The following is a 23220-nucleotide window of genomic DNA, read 5'->3' on the forward strand; positions in this document are numbered from 1 at the left end:
GTAAATTCTAAATAGCCTCTCTTTCTATGGTTATTTAGTACAGTGGTTGGAAATTAAAGATTAGCACACATTGTTGATCCGTTTCAAGGCACACAGCTTTATTTTGGCAATTAACTACAATATTAGTAGAGAGGGCTCTTTAAAATGAGTGCTTCTAGCATCTCTCATTGACTCGCTCCCTTCACCCAGTTAATTTTAACCTTGACCTCCCACAGCTGTACTGCTTTGCTCAGTCTAAAAAAAAAAAAAAAAAAAAAAAAAAAAAAAAAAAATCCTGATTTCCCCCGTCCTCCCCCCTTTTACATCTGATGAAGCAACAGTAGAGAGGAAAAACCAAACCCATTCCTTTAAGAAAGATTCCGCCTCCTCTGTTCTAAGCCAGCGCCTCACGGCAACCGTGGAGTCTCTAACTCACACGCTTTACAACTCAGCATTTGGGAGAAACAGCCGCCGCCGCTGCTGCTACCGCCGCTGCTCGGCGGCTGCAGTGGGTTCCCGTGCAGCACTGCAGAATCCACACCTAGCCGGGGAAGACGGACACACGTCGGCTCCCCTGCTCGCCAAGCAGCTTTGGATAGCCTGCAGGTAAGCACATCTCTTTCCCATTTTGTTCAGAACGCGTGGGAAAGGCAATGGTCCCGGAATGCACTCCTCATCAGCCATGCTTAAAACGCTATGTGAATCTGTCGTCCTTTGGGTTGGGGTCTACAGTTCTGTCTGGCGCACACAGGTCCTGTGTAGTGGAGACTATTATATATGTGCTCCCACAGTACTTTTTTTTTAAAATTTGCTATGAGTAAAAAGGCTAACCATGATGCATGCACAGCATTTTCCTTTTTCTTTTTAAATGCAGAAAACACAGCCACTCCCAATCTCGTTCTCAAACACTGCAGATATTTTTAAATGGCAAATAAAATGACGGGCTGAGCGCTTCCTAGATACCGTTTTCTCCTACGGCTTTGCAAGACTTCCCCCACGATGGTGGAAGAGTGTTTAAAAATAAGAAGTCATGGTCTCTTTTTTTTTTTTCTCTAAAGCAAATGGGCGATAGTGGCAGACTAAAATTTCTATAGCTTTAGTCCAGTGGAGGGAGGAAAGGAGGATAAATGAATTGCAGTGTGTGCCAAGAACGCTATTCATTTGCCACACTTCATATGTGGGAAGAGGAAACTACATTTTAATTAGCACATTTTTAGGAAAAGGGGATGAAGATGAGGGGGCTGGCGCGAAGTGTTTGATGGAGGAGAGAGCCTGCAGATGAGGAAGGAAATGAAGTGGCCTGTCGCCAGTGCCTCGGAAAGGACGGGAGATAAGGGTGGGGAATGAAGTTTGCAGTGTGTGTTAGGGTGGGGTTAACCCCAGGGACCATGAATCACTAGAATGGCGCTGGGAGGAGTGTGCTTGAGGGTGAATTCGTGCAGTGGAGAGGGCTTGTGTACCGGAGCGGTGTGCAAGCCGTGGGTGCCGGAGGAGAGCAGCGTGTGCCTGGAGGTCTATTTCGAGAATAGGTTGGGGTGAGAAACACGTCTGGGAGGCGGGGGTGGGCAGCCCGGTGTCACCTGTGGAGGGATCCCCGACTCTGCAAATGAGTGTTGCAAAGTTTGCCTGGCCTTAGACTGATTTTGAAGGCTCCTAGCGGAGCCTAGACTTTTCATCTCCCAAGAGGTCAGCTCTCAGAAGGTTTAAGAGGCAATTAGCCAAAGTAGGAGTGCAGAGTTTAGGTTGTTCCAAATGAATGTAAAGGCCCCTGTCCCGTCCCTCTGTGGAAGTGAGTGAAGGCGGGAGGCTCCCCCAAATGCAAATGTGCTGAGAAGAAAATCAAGGCCCCCCTCCTGTGGGGGCCGTGCCGAAGTCCAACTGTTGTGTCCTCTCCCCCCAAAAGCCCAGCAGCCTCAGTGGGCCGCAGAAGCTCAATCTGAAAGCTACGACTCAGCTGAGATTCATTGGGTGGGGGAAGCTCGTTGGGACTGGGGAGGCAGATGTTTCCGTGGCGTCACCCTTCCACTTTCAATCGGATTTCTCTCGGGGTCGTTTCCTTCTCCGGCAGCAGATCGGAGCTGCACGGAGGGAGGAAGACCTTGCGGAGGCGCCAGGCAGGCGCCCTGCAACAGGCCCTCCGCCTGCGGAGCACGTAGGCCCCCACTGCCGCAGCTGCAGAGATACTGAGCTTGCAGCTCGAAGGGGGCCTCGAGGGGCGGGGCCAGAGATCGCAAGGGGCAGCAGGGGCGGGGCCTGGACGTGAGAGAGCCTGTTGGGGGCGTGGCCTATTGGGAGCGGAGCTCCGACGCTGGCCCGGCGAAGGGCGGAGCCAGGGCACGCTCTTGAGCTACGAGGGCCCCAGCCCGTACTGGGCGGAGTGAAGGGCGCTGGGGCGTGGCCTATAAGAGGCGGGACCAGAGCTCTCGGGCCATGTGGGGCGGGGCCTTGAAGCTGGGGTGCTACAAGGGTCAAGCCTGTAGGGGGCGGAATCAAGGGCTCTGGGCGTGGCCTGTGGTAGGCGGGGCCAAGGCGCTCGGGCCAGTGGGCCGGGGCCTTCGGGATGCTAAGAGGGACTAATCCTGTAGGGGCGGAGTCACGGGCCCTGTGGAGGCGGAGCCCAAGGGGGCGGGGCAGAGGACGTTCGTGGGTAGTTCGGGTAGTCCCGCCAGAGCGCGAGGCGCCCGCCGGTAACGGTCGTCCGGGCGAGGGGCTGGAGGGAGAGGAAAGGGCTTTAAATGCTGTTTTGAAGCAGCGAGAGCTAGACGCGTCGGCGACCAGGTGTCGCCGCTTCCTGCTGCACGGGGCTCGGCGTCCAGGTCCCTCGTCTCCACGCCTCCTCCTTTCCCGGCCCTCTCCCCAGGAGCTGAGCGACGTTAAGAGGCGGCTGCGGCGGACCCGGCGGCCGCTGCAGCCCCGCGGTGGCGAAGGAGGGGGCACAAAGCCGGCTGCGCTGCGAGGTAATCCTGCGGGAGCGGAGGGTCGGGGGTCCCGCCGCGCTTCCCACGCGAGGGGGCTTCTGACTGGCTGGCCGCGCGGCCTCAGGTGGACCGTGCCTGGGGCGGGAGCACGAGCCCCACGGGGCCGAGGGGTGCAGACCTGGGGGCGAGGAGTCAGGGTTCGGCGGCGCGAGGTCGGGTCTCGGGCGCCGCAGAGTGGGCGGCGACTCACCCGGGCGTCCCCGGCTCCCCCCGCGAGGGCGTGGGTTTGCAAAATCTTGTTCTGCCGGGAGCCTTGCTGACCCCCAAGGTGCGCGAGAGGACGGTGGGAGGTTCCCGCGCTTGGAGACGGTGGAAGAAGATCGTGTTGATTTGTTGGTTCCCTCCCCCCCCACCCCCCCGCCCCAATGGCTTAAGAAACTTCAGTCACAAGTTGAAATTGTTCGACCACTTTATCTAATCAGTGTGACCCTCCCCAGCACACACACTAAAAGCGCGCGCACGCGCGGACACACACACACACACACACACACTATCCTCCTTCAAACGTTTCTGTTACTTTATTCTTTTTTGCAGGGTGACAGCCGAGTTGGCAGCAGGTTTGGTTTGCTGGTGTTTGGGTCACTTCCAACCTCTTCGGAGGTATGTAATATAGCTGAGGCAAGGCCACTATTAAACCAGGCCTCTATTAAAATGACAAGAATGGCCTCAGGTGAACTTTTTTTGTTGCAGAGATTTAATTGCAAGTCGATGCCCGTTTAAAGTGGGAGTGTAAGGAAAACCACTAAATATCCTTGGCACATGTGCTCTTGGAATTGACTTTGCTGGAGTGGTGTGGGATTTAGTTCAGCCAAGAGGCTTTGAGTGAGGATTAGGAGCAAGGCTCAGGAAGGAATTGATAAGACTCTGGGGCTTGGGATGAGCTACATAAACATGTGTGAGTTCTTTACGATGAATTATCATAAAATTATAGACTTGTAAGAGTTAACAATATGAAATGATTGCCTTTCTTAAAATGGACTCCATCCTCAGTGTGCTGAATATGTACTGAGTTAGGTTTTAGCAGAGTCCTAGTAAGAGTTCATTGTAATATGTCCTTTTAAAATGAAGTTAGCTGGCCATAAAATGACCTGTGTATTTAAAGTACAAGGCTGACTCATAGATAGGATTGTTTCTCTTCGAGCACTTCTGGAAGATGTTATAGCTAAATCTCCCTTGCGTCATACTTAACTTGCAGGGTAACTTTTTTTTTCCCCTAAAATTGATCAGATTAACTTTACCGATGGGTGATGGCAGGACATTTTTATATAGTTCTCACACTTCATTAAAGATAGAATTTAATCTCTCCTAACTTAAAATTGGTTGACCCAGAAGTGTCAGCATGTTGTTAATAATTGCTTTAAAGGAAAAGAACCCCAGCAATTTATTACCTGTTTAGAATGCTAAATGTAATTTATGGAGCTTTTTAGATACTTGGTTAAGAGATTTTAATACAGTGCAGCAGTTCTGCATATGGGATATTAAGAAGTGTTTGATAGTTTTGGCATATGACAGATGATCACATGACCCCTGAGTATTTTGCATGACTTTCAGAATATAATACGTGGTCTGTGGTTAAAGATGAGTGAGAAGTTGTGTTGTGCACTTTACTCTTGCTTACCTTTTTATCAATTATATTTTTCTGGAATGAATGTGAAGTTTTTTTTTTCAGTGATGTGCACTGGTTTTTATAACTTGCTTCACCATTATATTATATGATAGCCTACAGATTAGTTATAAATTATGAGCTCCTCAAAGCTATGCTTAGAATTATAGAAAGTGACACGCCCCTTTCTGATAACTCAATGTAAAGTTAGGGAGAACTGCTATAATAAATACATTAAGTAAAGGAAGAGGTCCGTCTGAAAGACATGTACAAGTTGCTAAGCTGTTTCTCACCTTAAACATTTTTGCTAAGTGCTAGTGAGTTCACATTCCTTTAGAAAAATTAACCATGTAGAATAAAGTAGGAAAACTTAATATGTCTAATCAACAACGCAGTCTTTCCTTTTAAACATAAGCTTTTGTGAAGTTGTTGAAGTTCAATTTGACTGTTCATTGCTGAACAATGACAGATCAAGTCAAGTAACTGAGATTCAAAATTAATGCTTAAATACTTTATTTCATGTCTCTCATGTTAATATGCTCTCCTCTGAACTTGGGGTCCATGTCAAATATTTATAGCTGCAATTGTTAGGAGATCTTTGGGGTTTTGTCATTGGTTTAATTCCCTTGGCTGAAAGCCAAGACAGTTTCAGATTTACTGTAGTGGTTGCCTGTGTTAAATCATCTCTGAAGTACACAAGTTAGAACAATCAGACTGACTGTGATGTGGAAGGAGAAGGTTTGTTAACTACTAGATGCATATAGAATAGTCCTTGGCTATTTGCATAGAGAATAGTCTGGTTTATTGCAGTCTTGCTTTTCAGAATTTTAGTTGCTGCTGGTCAAATACAGTTTAAAAAAATTAAATGGAAAAATTCCAGAAATAAGTAATTCATAAGTTTTAAGTAACTTTATAACAATATATTATATGTTTTCTTGGTTGTTGTATTCCTGTTGTGCCTAATTTATAAATAAAATATTATAAAAAATAACCATAGAATACATATACTAGTGATTTCAGATTTTTACTGGAGTCTTGAAATGTATCCCTCTGGACTAGGAAAGATCCTAGTAACTATTTCTTTTAGAGATAGTGAATTATAGGGTATGTGTGTTTGTATGTGTACGTCTACTTGGGATTCTGTTATTTTCCAGTAAAATTAATGTATTTGCCTTGTTTTCATTCATTAAATGTTTATTGAGTAGCAAAAATGAAAAAGTATTAAGCAGAAAAGTCTTGTAGTTCATTTTGTTTATTTCAGGTATGAGACTCAGAGTTTTGTTTTCTTTAACTGTTTTGGTTAAGCAATCAAACAAATTCAAAATTAATCCAATTTCTCAATGAGAAAATTTCTCTGTGAGAAAACCCTTTTCAACTTTCTAGGACATTACTTACTGCACTTATAGAAGAACATCCTAGAAGCCTTAAAGAATGATTCTGGCTTTCAGAGTTGTCTGAGAGTTCCAAATAACCATAATCAACAAAAAATATAAAATGGCCTCAAATCCACTATGTAGCTGAGGATGACATTGTTGAACATCTGATTCTCCTGCCTCCACCTCTGGAGTCACAGGTGTGTACCATCACACCCAGTTTTGTGTGGTGCTGGGGTTCGTACCCAAGGGCTGTGCTTATTAGGCAAGCACTCCCCCAAGTGAGTCACATGTCTAGCCCTAATCTTTGACTTTAAAAACAGTGTTTGAAAGTTTGCATCTTGAAAGGGTAGCATAGATTAGTCTTAACTGCGCTAAAATAAAAATGAATAGACTCAGCATATAACCTTAGATGGAGGTGAGGTCTAAATTGAGCCATTCAAAAGGGCCCACAGTATTGCCTTATACTTTTACACCTTCTTCAAGGTCAGCTTTGGTTAAAGCTTAGCTGAAGTGTGAAAACTTACTGATAGAAGATGAACTTTGAAATCTGGGTTTCAGATTCTCTGAAACTGGTAGTGAAGATACTGATGTGTAAGAAACACATCGGCTAACATTTAGGAGTGATACTTCCTCATACAAGGCAATAGCTTGGATATCAGGTTATAAATCAGGATATCATTTGTTTTGAAGGGTAGTGGACGTACCTAATATTTCCTATAAACAGCTGAATGTAAAAATATACTTGAGAGATGTAAGGTGGTAACATATCCTTAAAATCAGTGTCTCAAGTGTGTGCATATGTGTGCTGTGTGTGTATAATATATGTATATACATGTATATATCATATACAACATATGTTTATATGTGTTGACAATTCATTTGACTTTTGTGTGCATGTATGTGTCCAAGTGTGTACACATGCTCTGACTCTGAGTTTGGGTGCACATACATGCATGTGGAGATCAGAGATCAACCTTGGATACCATTTCTCAGGAGCTATTCACCTTGTTTTATTTGTTTTTTTCTTTTTTTGCTTACTTGTTTGTTTTGAGACAAGTCTCACTGTGTAGCCCTGGCTAGAACTTCCTAAGTAGATTAGGCTGACCTCAGAATCAGAGATTAGGCCGTCCTTGTCTCTTAAGTGCTGACTGTATGTGCTACCATCCCTGGCCTCAGCTTGTTCTGTGACAGTCTCTGGCTGACTTGAGGCTGCTTGCCTTTAGGTTAAGCTGGTGGCCAACAAGCCAGGCCCATCTTTCACCACCTTGCCAGTGCTGGGATTTCAGGCACATGGCACCATTTTTGGCTTTTTCTTTTTTAATTTACTTTTTAGCTTTTAAAATTACACATTGTTGTTTGTATGCACGTGTGTAGTCATGTGCACTGTGCCGTGGAGTACTGTGGAAATCAGAGGACAGCTTGCTGTCGTTAGTTTTCTCCTTCCACCATGTGGGTTCCAGGGATCAATCTCCATTTGCCAGTCTTGGAGGCAGGTACCTTTACCCGCTGAATCATCTTGCTGGTTTGTTATTTGGGTGCTAAGGATCAAACTCAGGTTCTTATACTTGATGGCAAACACTTTACTCAGTGGTCTTCTTAGCCTGTGTATAATTGTTTTAATGCTCCCACTGTGTGTTAAGGCAGATAGATATTGAGCATTGAATTACAAACAGAACTTACCTCTGAGTAATATGCATGAGCTCATTGTTTACTGTTTTAGCCATCCCCTTTAAATTTAGCTTGTGGTATTTTACTCCCCATCTCTCACCAAGAAGAACTGTCCTTAGGTAAAAATGGAAAGGCCCACACAGATCTGAGTCAGCCCACTCAGCTCAGCTTCAAGGCTGCTCTTATGGTAGCTGGTCACCTGCTATTAAGCTGGGATTCGGAAGTTTCTGAGGTCTTGGGGATTTGGGTTATGTCTTTAATTCGTCATCATCGTCATCAGTATTAGTGTGACATTCTCCCACGGTGTGTCCACTCATTCTGTGCAAGTATAGCATTTTTTCCTGTCTCTTCCACACAGCATTCTCATCTTTTGTTCCGTAGGAATGAAGGGGGAACATAGTTTACTTGGTATGCCATAGGGTTCTCCACACTATGGAACTTTGAAAGCACTACTTTTAATTCTTTGGAAATAAGCCCAACGGCTGTTTAGCTGCACGACTCTTGTATTTTCAATTTCTAAGTGGGAAAAGACTCTGTAGGGTCAGTCTTGGAACAGCTGAGGAGGTGACTGCAAACAGGCATTTGTGGAGTTGTGATTGGGTGTTAGACCTTGGTGCCTGGGACTTCATTGCACTTATGGGTCTGGGATAGATGCTGGTGGAGAGGGAGAGAGATTGGCCGTGATGTCAGCCCACTGCTTTTCCGCCACACGCTTTCCTTTCCTAAGCATTAGACTACTGTGTTGCCCCTATCTTGTCATTTGCTTATGATTTTTATCATTAGGATAATCTCTCTTGTACGGAAAGGTGACTCTTTTTCCAGGTTAATTCCTGTGTCATTGTTAAAAATTAACTTTTGGGAGAAGCTGACACTGGAAGGAGTTTCTTCCATTTCCACTGTTGACTTGCTTTTTAAAGCTCACTGAACTCTGAAAACAGAACTGTGAAAACCTCACTCATCATCTAATGGTTGGAACCATTTTGTGTGTGCATGTGTACACACACCCACATGTGTGTACACAGCATGTTCATATACTTGTGATCCCCAAGGATCTTCCTGTCTCCATCTTCTGGGTCTGGGGTTAAGAATGCACCCCAGGGATGCTTTCCCTGTGGGTACTGGGGATTGAACTCAGACCCTCATGCTCTGTAACAGCTTGCTTACTGAGCCATCATCCTAGCCTCAGGAGCCACTTTTTTTTATTATTATTTTAATGGTCCTTAGATTTATTTTTAATATATATGAGTGACACATCTGTGCACCACATCTGGTGCCCTAGGAAGTGGTGAACCCTCATGTGGGTGCTGGGAATTAAACTCAGAGCCTTTACAAGTGCTCTTAGCCACTGAGCCAACTCTCTAGCGCCAGCCAGTCTTTATTTGAGTAAATTACATATCAACAGTGAATGAGAAATCCTCATTGCTTTAAACATGTCTTTTATTTATTTATTTATTTATTTATTTAGTTTTGCTTTTCAAGACAGGGTTTCTCTGTATAGCCCTGGCTGTCTTGGAACTCACTCTGTAGACCAGGCCTTAAACTCAGAAATCCACCTGTCTGCCTTCCAAGTTCTGGGATTAAAGGTGTGTGCCACCACTGCCCGGCGCGTCTTATTTTTATAAAGCTAGATCTGCAATGGTTTTGTATCAAACTGTTTGATCTGTTTAAGTGGTTATCAAAACTTATTTTCTTTCTTTAAAAAGAATGATGCATTTCTTTTATGTGCATTGGTGTTTTGCCTGCATGTGTATCTGTGGGAGAATGTCGGATCCCCTGGAAGTGGAGTTACAGACAGTTGTGAGTTGCCATGTAGGTGCTGAGAATTGAACCCAGGCCCTCTGGAAGAGCAACCGGTGCTCTTAAGAGTCATATTTCTCCAGCTCCCAAAGTCCCTCCAGCTTATTTTCAATTAGTGTTGAAACTAGTGTGTTCTTTGTCTTAATAAATGTTGATAACAAAGAAATTATAGTTCTCTAAATATTCTGCAACCATTAGTTACCCTCATGAAAAATGCATCATAGACAAGGACATAGTCACCAGCCATGTGAATACTGTCAGGGTTATCAATACATATCATGGGGGTAGGGAGGTCATTTTATGCCTGAATAAGAAAATTATTCTTGGTTACCATAGTAAAGGCTCTGAGAAACTGATTACTTGATGGTCAGTTGAGTTACTCGTTGCATGTTGCATTTGATGTATATAATAATCTCAACTTCTCTGGGCTGTTTTATAGGCAGGGATCCAAACGCCAGGTTTTTCACACGTTAGGAGAGTACCCTTGTGCTATTTTAAGGTTTCCGGTTTGAGCCATCTGCTTTGATGAACACACTCCTGGAGGAATTTGATTATCAGTTAAGTACTTTTAAGAAGGAATCCCTGCTCTGCATCTATCACACCTACATGTCACAGCAGTGCTTCCTAGAGCTTGTTTAATTTGGCCCCAAAGAGAAGAGTGCCATCTACTGAATGGCCAGCATCAAGTTGAGCAGTGTCTTAAGGTTTTCTTGCAAGACTCAGGCAGTTTCTGGAGAAACCAGGCCTTGACTCATTTGGAGGATTTGAAAGGCTCTTAGTACCAAGTGGAACTGCTGCTTCATTTTAAGTATGTTTCCCAGCAGGAGGCCTGACTGCACAATGAAGAACTAATTCAGCGCCTGTTGGAATGCATGGGAAAGAAGAAACCTTAAGAAGTTGTTGGATTGATATTAAAAGCAGTCTAGCCACGATGAAATTAATAAACTAGGTGGTAAACAAAACAGTTTTTGAGGTATTTTTATTCCTAGGTCGGGTTGTTGATGGCTTCAGCAAACAGGAGTGAAGTTTTTCCTCCTTGTGTTTCTTTCTTTGTCTCAGTGTCTAAGGCAGTGAGTCCTATTTGAGTGGACACACTGATTCACAGTGGTTTTAGTTTTGATGTATCCTAGCTATCTTGTAGGTTTTTGGTTTTGTTTTCCTGTCTTCCGAAACTATAGTAGCAGGAGTAGACAGAGCTGGAGTTGGTAAAGACTGTTAGAGGTCAGTAGAGGCCAAAGGAACAAGCCTGTCATAGCCAGATGAGAAAAAACTTCGGCAGTAAGAACTGGAAAGAAGCTTTGCAATTGTTGCTCTAAGGCTACCCTTGACTGGTCTACATTCATTACATAACTAATTGTTACTGTAAGAATGCCCTTGATTGTTCTACATTCGTTATGTAACTAATTAGGTAGCCATTCTTACTAGCCCTTAAAAACTGCCAGAATCATGTTAAAGTATTATATTTATCTGGTTTAGTGAAACTTTAAGATGAGCATACAGTCAAGTGTTTGTTTTAATGACTCAAAGCTATTTCTAAATACTGTGCTGGGGTGTTCATAGGTTTACACATGTCCTTGTTGGTGACTGCACAGAAGGTTTGAACCAAGATTAGAATATTTCTATCTTGCCTGGCGGTGGTGGCGCACACCTTTAATCCCAGCACTTGGGAGGCAGAGGTAGGCGGATTTCTGAGTTTGAGGCCAGCCTGGTCTACAGAGTGAGTTCCAGGACAGCCAGGGCTACACAGAGAAACCCTGTCTCGAAAAACCAAACAAAAGTATTTCTATGTTGGTTGGAAATGATGTTCTTTTCGATAGCTGAGCAGATGGGTAAGCAGGATTGAAATCTCACTAGAATAAGGAAGTGCTTGTTTATGACATAGACTTTTAAGTGTTCAATATTTGTTTTTTTCTGCATTGTTTGTTTGTTTGTTCCTTTTGTTTTTTTATTAGTTTAAGCCAACAGAGTTTATTTAGCCATAAAGTGAGTTGTTTCCCATGCTACAGTCATTGTTCCTAAAATATATGACTTCCTGGAAAGGATGGGTGAGTTAACTGTACAGATCTCTGCTGGACTCAGTTATGGTAGGGAATAGAAAGTAAGAGGTCTTTATTTTTATATATCATTCATTTTAATTGTTAGAGTTTGTTTGTGTGCATGTCTGTCTGTTCATCTATCTGTCTGTGTGAATACAGATGTCTGAGGAGGCCAGAGGCAGGTATCAGATCCCCCCAGAACTGGAGCTAAAGGCAGTTGTGATACAGTTAGTTGCCTGATGGAATTGAATTGGGATCCTCTACAACAACAATATGTTCTCTTAAATGCTGAACCATATCTCCAGCTCCTTTTTTTTTTTTTTTTTTTTTTTTTTTTTTTAACTCCTAAATATTTTTAAGTGGTAGGACTTGCTGTAGGGCCATAGCACAATAAAATTCAACTACGTGCCAATCTGAGATTCTGAGGGAAACCTCAACATCATGTGCACACCACGGAATATGATAACCATCATCTATAGTAATACTTGATTGAATTCATGGAGCCATTCAATTAAGTGATTTATAATTGTGTGTGTAGTGGCTCACACCTGGAAAACCAGCACTTGGGTAATTGAGATTTTGAAACAGGAGACTTGTGACCAGTTTGAGAATACCCTGGTCTACATCTAGAGTTCCTGGCTAGGCAGGGCTACAATATAGGACCCTGTCTCAAAAAAACAAACCAAAACAAAAAACCAAAACAAAATAAATGGATAAATGACTTGCTTACTCTTGTGTGCTGTTCTTGTTTATGTGATGTAATTTACCCTTAATAGATATCCCTATTAATTTAGATAGCTAGAGGTCACTGTTTTGATATAACTAAAAGCTTTTTTTAAAAAACAAAAACAAACAAACAAAAAACCAAAACCCATTATGTGTTTGTGTGTGGATTTGCGCATGTCCATGTAGTACCTACTGATGCCAGAAGGGGGTATCAGAGCCTCTGGAGCTGGAGTTATAGGCAGTTTTGAGCTGTCCTATGTGGGTGCTTAGAACTGAACCTGGGTCCTCTGCAAGATCAGTACACACTTTTAACCACTGAGCCATTTCCTCAGCTCCTAATGGAAAGCTTCTAACATTGTAGTTCAGCAATAGTCACCATTTGAGAGCTTCTGACTTTTTGCTTTCATAATAAGGAAATGACATTGTGTCATACAGTTTCCACAAGGCCCATAGATTATGAAGAGTGAATTCCTTGGGGTTCTCACTCTGCTGTTAGAGATAGGAAAAGTCAACAGCAACTATAGAAACAGTACAGAGACATTAGTTGCCAGTATGTATTAAATGCCAGATGAAAGTCTCAGAAAACAGATTCTATAAAAAGAACTGCTTAGAGTATTTAGAAAGAGGGATAAGAGTTAGGATTTTACTAGTTAGAAAAGACAGAAAGAATGTACGGAAGAGATTCTGTTCATGATTTTTTTTTCTGTAGCATGATAAAGGTTATTTTGGGGAGTGGCTCACAGTCTTCTTTTTCTTATTCATTCTAGAATGTCTCAGTTGTCTCACCCAGACTTGGCCATGCTTACAATTTACTCCTTGTAAAAGAGCGTGACTGTTGAAGGCATATTTGGTGTCCTTGTGTGTTAAAATATGAAGAGTTTTGGTACATTCTCTTAAGATTCTCTAGATGCTTGTCAATGCAAAGAACACAAATCTCACTCATTAGTGGTTTTGGTTGCAAGGTAGCTAAGACACCTCTGACGGTAGGTATTGTGTGGAGATCATGGGAGTGGGCCTCATAGAAGGCACATCCCATGCACGTCCTTGTCTTTGTATCTGTGTCAGCTAAGAGGGCAGATCGCATCCGTCTAGGAGCTTGTTACCTCTGGAGTTTGAATTCTTCAAAGGGCTTTGGCAGCAGCAGGTCCTTTCCAGTAACAATGAGACAAGCCAGGAGGGCAGCTTTCCTAAAGCAGACTGCACAAACATTGTGGTGTATTTTTCCAGAAATGGTGATTTCAGCTCTCATCCTAATTGTATTGTGCTTAGGACTGTTATTTCCTTGTAAATGTTTCTGTGGCCTCTGTTTAGATTTCTTTTTTTATTATTTTCTTTTCTTTTTTTCTTTTTTTTTCTTTTTTTGAGTAGCTTGATGCTTTTTTCCTTCCATTTGTTCCTTTATTCATTCAGCAAATGTTTATTATGCACTAAGTAGTGTGCTGGCTCTGTTGTAAGCAAAACACACAAACCCTTCTGATCTAATGGAGTTGATGTTTGAGAGAATAATAGAAATAAATAAGTGAATATATTATATGTCATGTTATACAGGAATCTAGAATAGGAAAGAAAATAAACAACTCTGGGGGATAGATATCAGTTTAAATAGAATGCCAGGACAAGACCTCACTGAGCAGGTGGCATGTGAACAGAGAGGTGAGACGGGAAAGGATTCTGTGTGAGTATATGAGGAAAAACATTGCAGCAGAAGAAACAGATCCATAGTCCTGCATGCTCACATAGCTGAGGATGAAACAGAACTGGGAAGAGGAAACAGGGAGCCCAGGATGTTGTCAAGCAGAGATGTGGCAGTCTGACATGTATTTCTTTTCTTTCTATTAATTCTTCTTTTATATATATTTCATCTAGATTGTAGTTTCCCCTCCTTCCCCTCCCCCTGTCTCTCCTCCCACCACCTCCCATCTCCTCTGGACCCACCCTCCCTCCCCTCCCCTCAGAAAAGAACAGGCCTTCCAGGGACTTCAACCAAATGCTGCATAGCGAGCAAGCAAGCAACAGTCAGATCTGGCATATGTTCTCACACCAAGGCTGGAGGAGGCAACTCAGGAGCAGGAACAGGGTCCCAGAGGCAGGCGGAAGAGTCAGGATTGGCCCCTGCTCCCACCACCTCCGCAGTTAGGGATTCTACAGAAATCCCAAGCGACACAACCATAGCATACACTGACATGCATTTTGTAAGGATGCTTTTGGCAAATGTGACTGTAGAGAGACTGCTTAAGAGGCTGATTCAGTGACCTCAGTGAGGAATAATAAATACAACAGGTACAAGAGATGAGACTGGGTTGGATTCTGGGTCAACAGGATTTTATAACTGGTCTGTGGGGTACAAGTGAGAGAGAACTAAGCTTGATCCTAAACTTTCAGTCCCGAGCAAAAGTCTGCACGCTTGGAAAAAGGGAGATGACAGGAGCCTAATCTGAGGCACGTTCTGTTTGGAAGCTGCTGTGGGTGGAGACCAGCGCGTAGGTGTAAGCTTGGGGGTTGTCACGGTTCTCTTCTTCCGGTTTTTTTTTTTTTTTTTTAAGGAACGCATACTCAATCCCTTTAATGACCAGAAGAAAAATTTTGCTATAAGGTCTTAAAATATTATACATTTCTAATGCTTTCAAGGCTTTTAATTTATCTTACTCAAACCATACATGTGTTATAACTTCTAATGACACTTAGTACCCAAAGAAATCTCTTTTGTAGAATAATTTACTTTTAATTAAAATGTAAAAACAGAAATTAAAGTTATTGTTGTTTAATAATGTGACTGTAAATGGAGTAGCTGTTTCTCAATTAACATGGTTAAAAATAGTAGCGGTTATCAGTATCACCCAGCTATATAATTCTGACAACTATATATTCAAGAGAACACAAACATTTTTCCACAAAAAGTCTTTCAGCAGTGTTCATAGAAGCATTATGCATAATAGCCAAAAAGTGGTAACTGAGCATTTCAAAGCAAACAGACGGACCTATACAAGTGAAGAAGCAGACAGACAGACCTATGCAAGTGAAGAAGCAGACAGACAGACCTGTGCAAGTGAAGAAGCAGACAGACAGACCTGTGCAAGTGAAGAAGCAGACAGACAGACCTGTGCAAGTGAAGAAGCAGGCTCTGAAGGATGCATGCTGTCCTTTCACTTTCCGGATGATTTAGCACAGACAAGTGTGTAGAGATGGGAAGAGATGAGCAATTGCTGCAGCTGGTGTAGAGGAAGGTTTCCTTTCAGAGCCATGAGAAGGTTTGGGAAGTATGGAGTGGTGAGGGCTGCGGTGTTGTGACTATTTAAAAAGCCACTGAAATAGTTTGAAAGAATAAACTTAATGCTACAGGGATTATACCTTAGGTTATAAGAAAGTATCTGGGAAATATGTATTGTGTGCATTTACGTAGTCATAAGAAACAAGCTATGTGTGTGACTTCTCTCTGGAACAGCACTGTTGTCCCAGGAACATGCTGAATGAAGCAAGTTACCACCCCCAGCCTGGTTCAGTTTGCTCTGCTTCAAGAGGTGAAGATGCTTCTCAGTCCATCCAGACAGTAACCAAGAGGTGTTCTTGGGAAGTCATAAGTGAGTCTCTAATACTTGAATAATTTCCTAGGATGGCTTAGGTAATCAAAAGACTGTATGATTATCAGTTCTTTGGGCTTCCGGGAGCAGAGCCAGCTTATAAGTAAGTTTGTGAGGTCTTAAGTCAATAAAGGTGAGCTGGTTTCCATACCTATAATTAAAGAATGAGGAGCACTCAATTCACAATGGTTTTTGGCAAGCTCAAGATGATATTTAACTATTGAAATATATTGCCATTGAAGATTACTTGTTTAGGAAGTACATGAAAGGGTGCTTTAATTTAATTGTCATATACCATCTACCTTAATATTTAATTTTTATTATTACTACTATTACTACTGCAACCACCACTACGAGTTTTGGTTCTTTTAGCATGTCATATAGCCCAGGTTGGCCTTCAACACATTATTTAGTTGAGGATGGCCGTGAATTTATTTTCCTGCCTCTAGATTAAAGGGGTGTGCCACCACACGTAGTTCTGTGTGGTGCTGGAGACTGAGCCTAGGGATTCATCATGCTTGGCAGGTACTCTCTCTACCAATGGAGTTCATCTCAGTGCTCCCCACTATCCAGTCTTAATACTGAGATTGCAGGTGTATGCCAGCTAATGTTCTTTATTTTTTTGCCAAGATGTAGCTTGTATAGCATAAAATTAACTCCCTAAATTTATTTTAGAAAAAAAAACTTTATTAGAATGAAATTTTCTAGAAAAGAGGAATAATTTATTTAATGGTTATGACTCCAACTCCATACCAAGTGTAAAGGAAGTACATCCTGGCATGATGTCTTACATTTCAGTACTTGGGATGCTGAGGCAGGGGGACTGCTACAAGTTACAGGGTACCTGGCTACATAGTGAGTTCCACACCAGCCTGAGTTGCAGTGTCATATCCAAGTAAAGGAAAGAAGGCAGAGGGATGGCAGGCAGAGGGGATATTTATCCAGGTGAGGAGAAACCAGTCAGGCAGGATATGGTACTGGTTTTGGACCTAATAGATCCATTAGGTTTTAGCTACTAAGGAGGAAGGTGAATTATCAGCCATGGTAATGGAATCCCAAAGCCATTGGGGAAGGTGGTAGGAGAGGAGCAGTAGGAACAGTAAGGTTGAGGGCACTTTTGTATGACCCTGGGTAGTATTTCAAGACATTTAGATTTTATTCTGTGGCACCTATTTTAGTTGATGAAAGCTATAATCGGATGTGTCAGAGACTTGGCATTAAAATGCCATGGTAGTGCAGGGCGTGAGTGCTGGCAGTCAGGCTTGGGCTTTTAGAGATAAGCAGGTGAGTCTTAAGCCATGACTTGGGACAGGAAAGGGAGTGCTAAATTATCTGGCTTTACCCCAGCTCATACTGAAAGTATCTTAAATGCGGGATTGTTTTGATGGGTTTTGGGGCGAGGTCCACAAGAATAGGATTTCTGCCTTACAAAAGGGACCTCAGGGAACTCCCTTACTCCTCCTGCTGGGATGGAACAGTTAATCAGCTATGAACAAAAAATTTGGCCTTCACCAAACACCAAATCTTTCAACTTCTGGATATATATTTCTTAAAGCCTCCAGAAGTATGAGAAATAAAAATGTATGAACATCTTTTCTGTGGTATAACAGAGGCCCTCATAGATGATGACACATTGGAACAGGAGATTTGAAGGAAAAATTCATGCAATTTGCTGAAGATCCCTGTAGATGGAAAGTTAATGATTTTATTCCATTTTTACTACTACCTCTTGATACCAGCTGTCCTCCTGGAAATTCAGAAGACTTAGCAAATCTTGACAATATTCTTCCTTCTAAGACATACTTTAGAAACATGACTATTAATCTGTTTGACTATTTGTCAGCTATTCTTACTGACAGTCTTTGAGATTGTTTTCATTTGTGTGTTTAGAAACAGATAAGTCATAATTTTGGCCAAAGACTAATCTTTTTGTTTCCAAGGAAAATTGCATCCCCTCGTTATGCTCTTGTGCTTTGCTTTAAACTTTTGTGAAGTGAAATAACAAAAAGGAAATAATCAAGGGCATTGGGTGTTGCAATACCATGTTTGTCATGTCTGAACTGTAGGAAATCGTTGTGCCATTTTAAAGATTTTCTTTGATTACAGTTAGTGGTTCCTCATGGAAGCCTAAGAGTAACCAAATGTGGGTTACTTGAGCAGCTAACAAATGGTGGATTATGTAAGAAACTAAGTAGGGACATCAGTAATCACCTGCAGGGTCACTGTTGTGTAAATTGAATGGAGGCTCCAATCCTGAAAAACCTCATAATCTGCACAGTGAAATAATTAGCATAAGATTTGGTTCCCCTGGTGTTTCTGATAGTTCTGTTATAGGTGTGGTTTGGCATTGGTATGTATCTTTAATAAGACTTGTAGAAAATATGTATAGTAGGACACTGATTTTACAACTCAGAAAAAAATACTGATTTCATAAAATTAACTTGTAAATTATTTTTAAAATTTGCTTTAGTGTTTGAAAGTTTTTTGGTTTCTCAAGAAAGGTTTCTCTGTGTGTAGCCCTGGCTGTTCTGAAACTTGCTCTGTAGACCAGACTGGCATCGAATTCACAGATACCTGCCTGACTCTGCTGGGTTTAAAGATGTACACTACCACAACCCACCTAAAAGTTTTAAATATTGAATAATGTTTGGGAGATGGGTGCTCAAGAAATGGCTCAGTGGTCAAGAGCACTTGCAGAAGACCTGAGTTAATTCCTGGTACCCACATGGTCCTCAAAACCATCTGTTAGTCCAGTTTCAAGGGGTCTGATGCCTTCTTGTGGCCTCCATAGGCATACATGTGATGCATAAATTTACTTGCAGGCAAAATACTCACATATATAAAATAAATATAAAAAAATGTTTGATATAACTTGTTTATCCAAAAACATTCTTCATAAAATGTAAGATGTTGTATGAGCATAAACTATAATGAAAATAAATCAGAAGTATAAAAGGTACCCCGAGTGTTTCCAAACTAAGATTTAAGTTTATGTTAGACAGTATTTTAACCAAATTTTTTAAAAATATTATTTTGAAGTATTTAAAATTATTTTTGAGTAAAAAATAGGACAAAGTCTATATATAAGGCTTAATTAAATATGGAAAATTGTTATTTCATCATTAACTGGCTCAAATATCCCGTGTATATTTTTCTAGAAGTGTTTATTTTAGGGTTTCCGAAACAAGACTTTTCCTGCCTACACCTGCCCAGTCTATTGCTACATAAGAAGTAAAGCAAAATGTGGTCTCAGAAGTACCTGGGGAGGTCACAGTGTGGCCCTCAGCCCTCCTCTGTCTCTGGTGACAGTCCCTGTCCCTCCTGCCTTCCCTTTCTCTCAAGGAAGCAAGAGTTTCCTGAAGCTACTTTGCACTCACTCTAAATACTAACTCGTATTCACTGATTCCAAAAAATGTTTTAAGACCATGGTCTATGGGCTGGAGAGATGGCTCAGCGGTTAAGAGCACTGACTGTTCTTCCAGAGGTCCTGAGTTCAATTCCCAGCAACCACATGGTGGCTCAACCATCTGTAATAGGATCCAGTGCCCTCTTCTGGTGTGTCTGAAGATAGCTACAAAGTACTCATATAAATAAAAAAATTAAATTTAAAAAAAAAAAAAACCCAAGGTCTATGTTTTGCAACAATAATTAAGTTTAAATCTTCAAGCTTCTGGAGTTAAGACCAGGGGCACAAACCTCTGGCCATTATTTTAAAGTGGAGTCATAACTTCACAATTGGAGGGGGCCCTGCACCCAAGTTGCGCAGATGCTTTGGTAGGGTCTGGGGATTTTCAGAGGTGCTGGCCAGTTGATGTCTGCCTCAAGGGTCTTTCTGAACTGCTGATGTTTGTACCTTTTACTTGGGTTTTATAGTGACAGGAACAGAAATTCTGAAACTTTCAAAGCTGGAGAAGGAAGAAAAGGCAAGTCTAGAATCCCAGGTCTACTTTTCTGTCTCTGACAGAGGACTCAGGTTATGAAGGGACACTTGAGATGGTGTGCCCTGCAGTGTGAACTCCACTTGGCCTTCCCTGCATCAGGCTTTGTCCAGGAGAGAGACCTCGGGTGCTTGGGATTAGTTTTTTTCTTTCTTTCAGGAAATAGTACTTAGGATTCTCTTCATTTTTTAAATCTTTCATTGAATTGGAGATTTTTATTTTTTAAAAAAATCTGAAACATGTCACGAACTTTCTTGTTTTCTTAACAAAAAGCCATGCTGCTCTTCTGTGTATTGTTTCAATTTAGTATGCTGACCACGGAACCAAGTCATGTCTATGGTAAGTGTTTCTGACATGTTTAGGAACATTATATTGAAAATTCAAACTGGATGATTTGGCTGCCTTGGCTTTTTTTTTTTTTCAAGGAACATATTTAAATGAGAAACACTTGCACTTCTCCAAAGCAAAGGGAAAGGTTTACATCATTTGTTTGAGTGAAATAGATTATAGAACTTTTGACCCCAATTTTCCATTATTTTCTGCTAAATGAGCTATTACATAAGGCACAGTAAAGAAAGAAATCTGTTGTATTAGAAATGTTAGTGTTTTTAAATCTAGTTCTGTAGTTAGGTTTATTTATTAGAAATAATTTTTAGTTATAAAAATCTATTTTAAGACTAGGAGACAGCTCAGACTGTGAAGTGCTTTCTCTGTAGGCATAATCACCTAACTGTAGACCCTGGCACCATGTTTTCAGAGAGGGTTTCACTGTGCAGCTCCGGCAGGGAGGAGCCTCCTTCAGCTTCCTGGGTGTTGGGATGCAGGTGTGAGCTGTCATGTCTGCTAAAAGATTGCTGTTGACATTAGACAGCTCTGATTTCCATTGCTGCTGGCCTTTGGCAAGATATCTGTGAGCCTCCCATCATCTTCAGATGGAGAACTGGGCTAAAGAAAATGTCTCACCTTGCTTTGAAGGTGACGTGACATGACATTAAATAAAGTATGCCATAAGTATAGTGTCAATACATAGTGGATCAATAAATATGAATTGACAAAATGTTTCCTACTTGCTTTGCATAATTCCTTGTGAGAAAGGAAGAACGAGGCAGCAAGCATGAAATGAGGGTAGGGTATTTACCAAGATTGGCCCACTCCTAAAGTGATTGCATGTCAGTGACCAGAACAAAGTAAGCCTTGTGGTTGATTGAGGTGGTTTTGTTTGTTTGTCTATTTGATACAGGGTCTCAATGAGTAGCTTTGGCTGGTCTGGAATTTACCATTATGAACTCACAGAGCTTTGCCTGCCACTGTCTCTGAGTGTTGGGGTTAATGATGTGTACCACCACACCTGGCTTAATTCTAGTCAGAACTATAAAAGGGCAGGTTTAGAAATAAATTATGTAAAATTGTTCATACTCTCCTTTGCATATAGTAAGAAACTGATTTTAACTTAATTTCAGTACATTTTTCCCATTAAGCAATGACATCTGTTTGTTCCTAAATTTGTTTCAAGTGTTGAAGACAAAAGCAGTTTTCAGAACTTTTCACTTTTTTCTTAGCTAAGATACAAGTGCATTGTATTTTGTTCCTTCAAATTAGTTCATAGACTACTGTTCATAGAGCACTAGATTGTTGTGATGGTTTTAAACTTGTGCAGTAATTTGAACAGAGGAAAACTCTAAAAGGAAGAAAAGGAGCCACTTGATGACTTCAGCTGACCTTATTACAGTGTTACGTTTTTATTCAACCTTTACCATCAGCTACATTCTTAGAATGCTGACTTTTTATGACATTAGCTATATGATGTGTTCTAAATCTATTTAGGAGGGTGTTTTCAACTACCTATATTTATGATTTGCTATGTGCTTTGAGAAATCTATTTAAAAATCCAAAATATTGAAATGTGGACAAGTGTAGAGAGTTCCAAATAGCTGATTGTTGAATTAACTGTGACCTCTTCAAACCTTTACATTCAGCAGTATGTAGATAAACCTCATCTCTGGCATTGTTATTAGTGATCAGTCATGTTTGAAAATCCAGTTGTTTGCCAACACCATCTGCTTATACTTTGTACACTTTGAACATATTCTTGAAGAAAAGCAAGCCATATAGACAGAGTTGTCCTTACTGATGCAAAGCTGTTTAAGGTTTGGTTGAATGTTAACAAACTTAGCTGAAGGCAGAACATCCAACTGTGTGAGGTACCACTGTACTTCATAAGTGAAGGTGTCTTACAGTGAGTTGTCCTTCATTTTCTAAACTTTATTTCAGTGAAGTCCCTTAAGGAGGGACATGTTTCTAAAAATGTTCTTTTAGATTTGTAGAATTTAGGGTCAACCTGATTGGAATATGTTCCACCAGTGAGCATTCAAGAATGGTGTTGATCGATGTGATTGGTCAACATCCCTTTATCAGTTTCTAAGTTCCAGAATCTGTTGTCAGTGCTCTCCTCCCCTCTCCCCTCTCTCCCCTCCCCCCTCTCCTCCCCTCTCCTCTCTCCCCTCTCTCCCCTCTCCTCCCCTCTCCCCTCTCCTCCCCCCTCTCCTCTCCCCTCTCCTCCCCTCTCCTCCCCTCTCCTTCCCTCTCCCCTCTCCTCCCCTCTCCTCCCCTCTCCTTCCCTCTCCCCTCTCCTCCCCTCTCCCCTCTCCTCTCCCCTCTCCCCTCTCCTCCCCTCTCCCCTCTCCCCTCTCCCTTCTCCCCCTCTCCTCCCCTCTCTCCCCTTTCCCCTCTCCTCCCCTCTCCTCCCCTCTCCTCCCCTCTCCTCCCCTCTCCTCCCCTCTCCTCCCCTCTCTCTCCTCTCTCCCCTCTCCTCCCCTCTCTCCCTTCTCCTCTCTCTCTCTCTCTCTGTGTATGTGTGTGGTGTTTGTGTGTGTTTGTCATTGCTGACTGTCAATTTTTTATATGTTGTTCCACTGCAGTACTCAAGGTAATAGAGTCTTTTGGTAACATAAAGAAGGCTGTGAAATGATTATAAATTGCTGGAAGCTGATCTAACCAAAACTTATTAGGTAGAGAGATTCCTTGGAGTAGGCCCTTGCTTGCTGCCAACTTACAGCACTCCACTAGCCACATACATGTGACTGTTGCCACCTGAAATGTTGTTTAAGTACACAGTAGACTTTAAAGACTAATTACAGAAAAAAGGATGTAAAAATCCTGTTTTAAATATTGATTATATATAGAAGTGAACTTTCAGTGTTTCCTTAAACAAAATATATTAAAATTAGACTGTGAGCTTGTAACCCCAGACCTAGGGGAGGGAGTGCAATGGTAGAGACAGACAGACAGACAGTTCCCAGGGTCTCATCAGCTAGCCAGTCTAAGCAAAGCAGTAAGATCTGGGTTCAGTGAGAGACTCTGCCTCAAAGATAATTAAGTAAGCCATTGAGGAAAGACATCCTCATATTAACCTCTGGCCCCCACATGCCTCACCTGCACATACATCACATATTGCACCCTGAACCACATGTAAATTAAGCAATTGGTTTTGCTTTTATTTTTTTTAAATGGGACTTTATATATCACAGATTAGCCTTGAATT

At 41.9% G+C, this 23220-nt stretch overlaps 1 protein-coding gene across 8 annotated transcripts in view; it reads left to right on the plus strand.

Moving 5' to 3' along the window:
* The first annotated feature begins 322 nt into the window (after window positions 1-322).
* Window positions 323-23220, plus strand: part of Add3 (adducin 3) — a 107364-nt gene continuing 84466 nt past the window's right edge. For 2 of the 8 annotated variants that reach the window (XM_034504161.2, XM_034504163.2), the window contains exon 1: window positions 2633-2936. The gene's annotated coding sequence lies outside the window, so the exon portion shown is untranslated. Of the gene's footprint in view, window positions 586-2631; window positions 2937-3491; window positions 3558-23220 lie in introns of those variants that run through there. The other 6 variants (XM_076924209.1, XM_076924178.1, XM_034504158.3 and 3 more) reach the window with 6 other exon arrangements.

This window comes from Arvicanthis niloticus, chromosome 1 (genome assembly GCF_011762505.2).
Source record: "Arvicanthis niloticus isolate mArvNil1 chromosome 1, mArvNil1.pat.X, whole genome shotgun sequence".
Classification (NCBI taxonomy): domain Eukaryota; kingdom Metazoa; phylum Chordata; class Mammalia; order Rodentia; family Muridae; genus Arvicanthis; species Arvicanthis niloticus.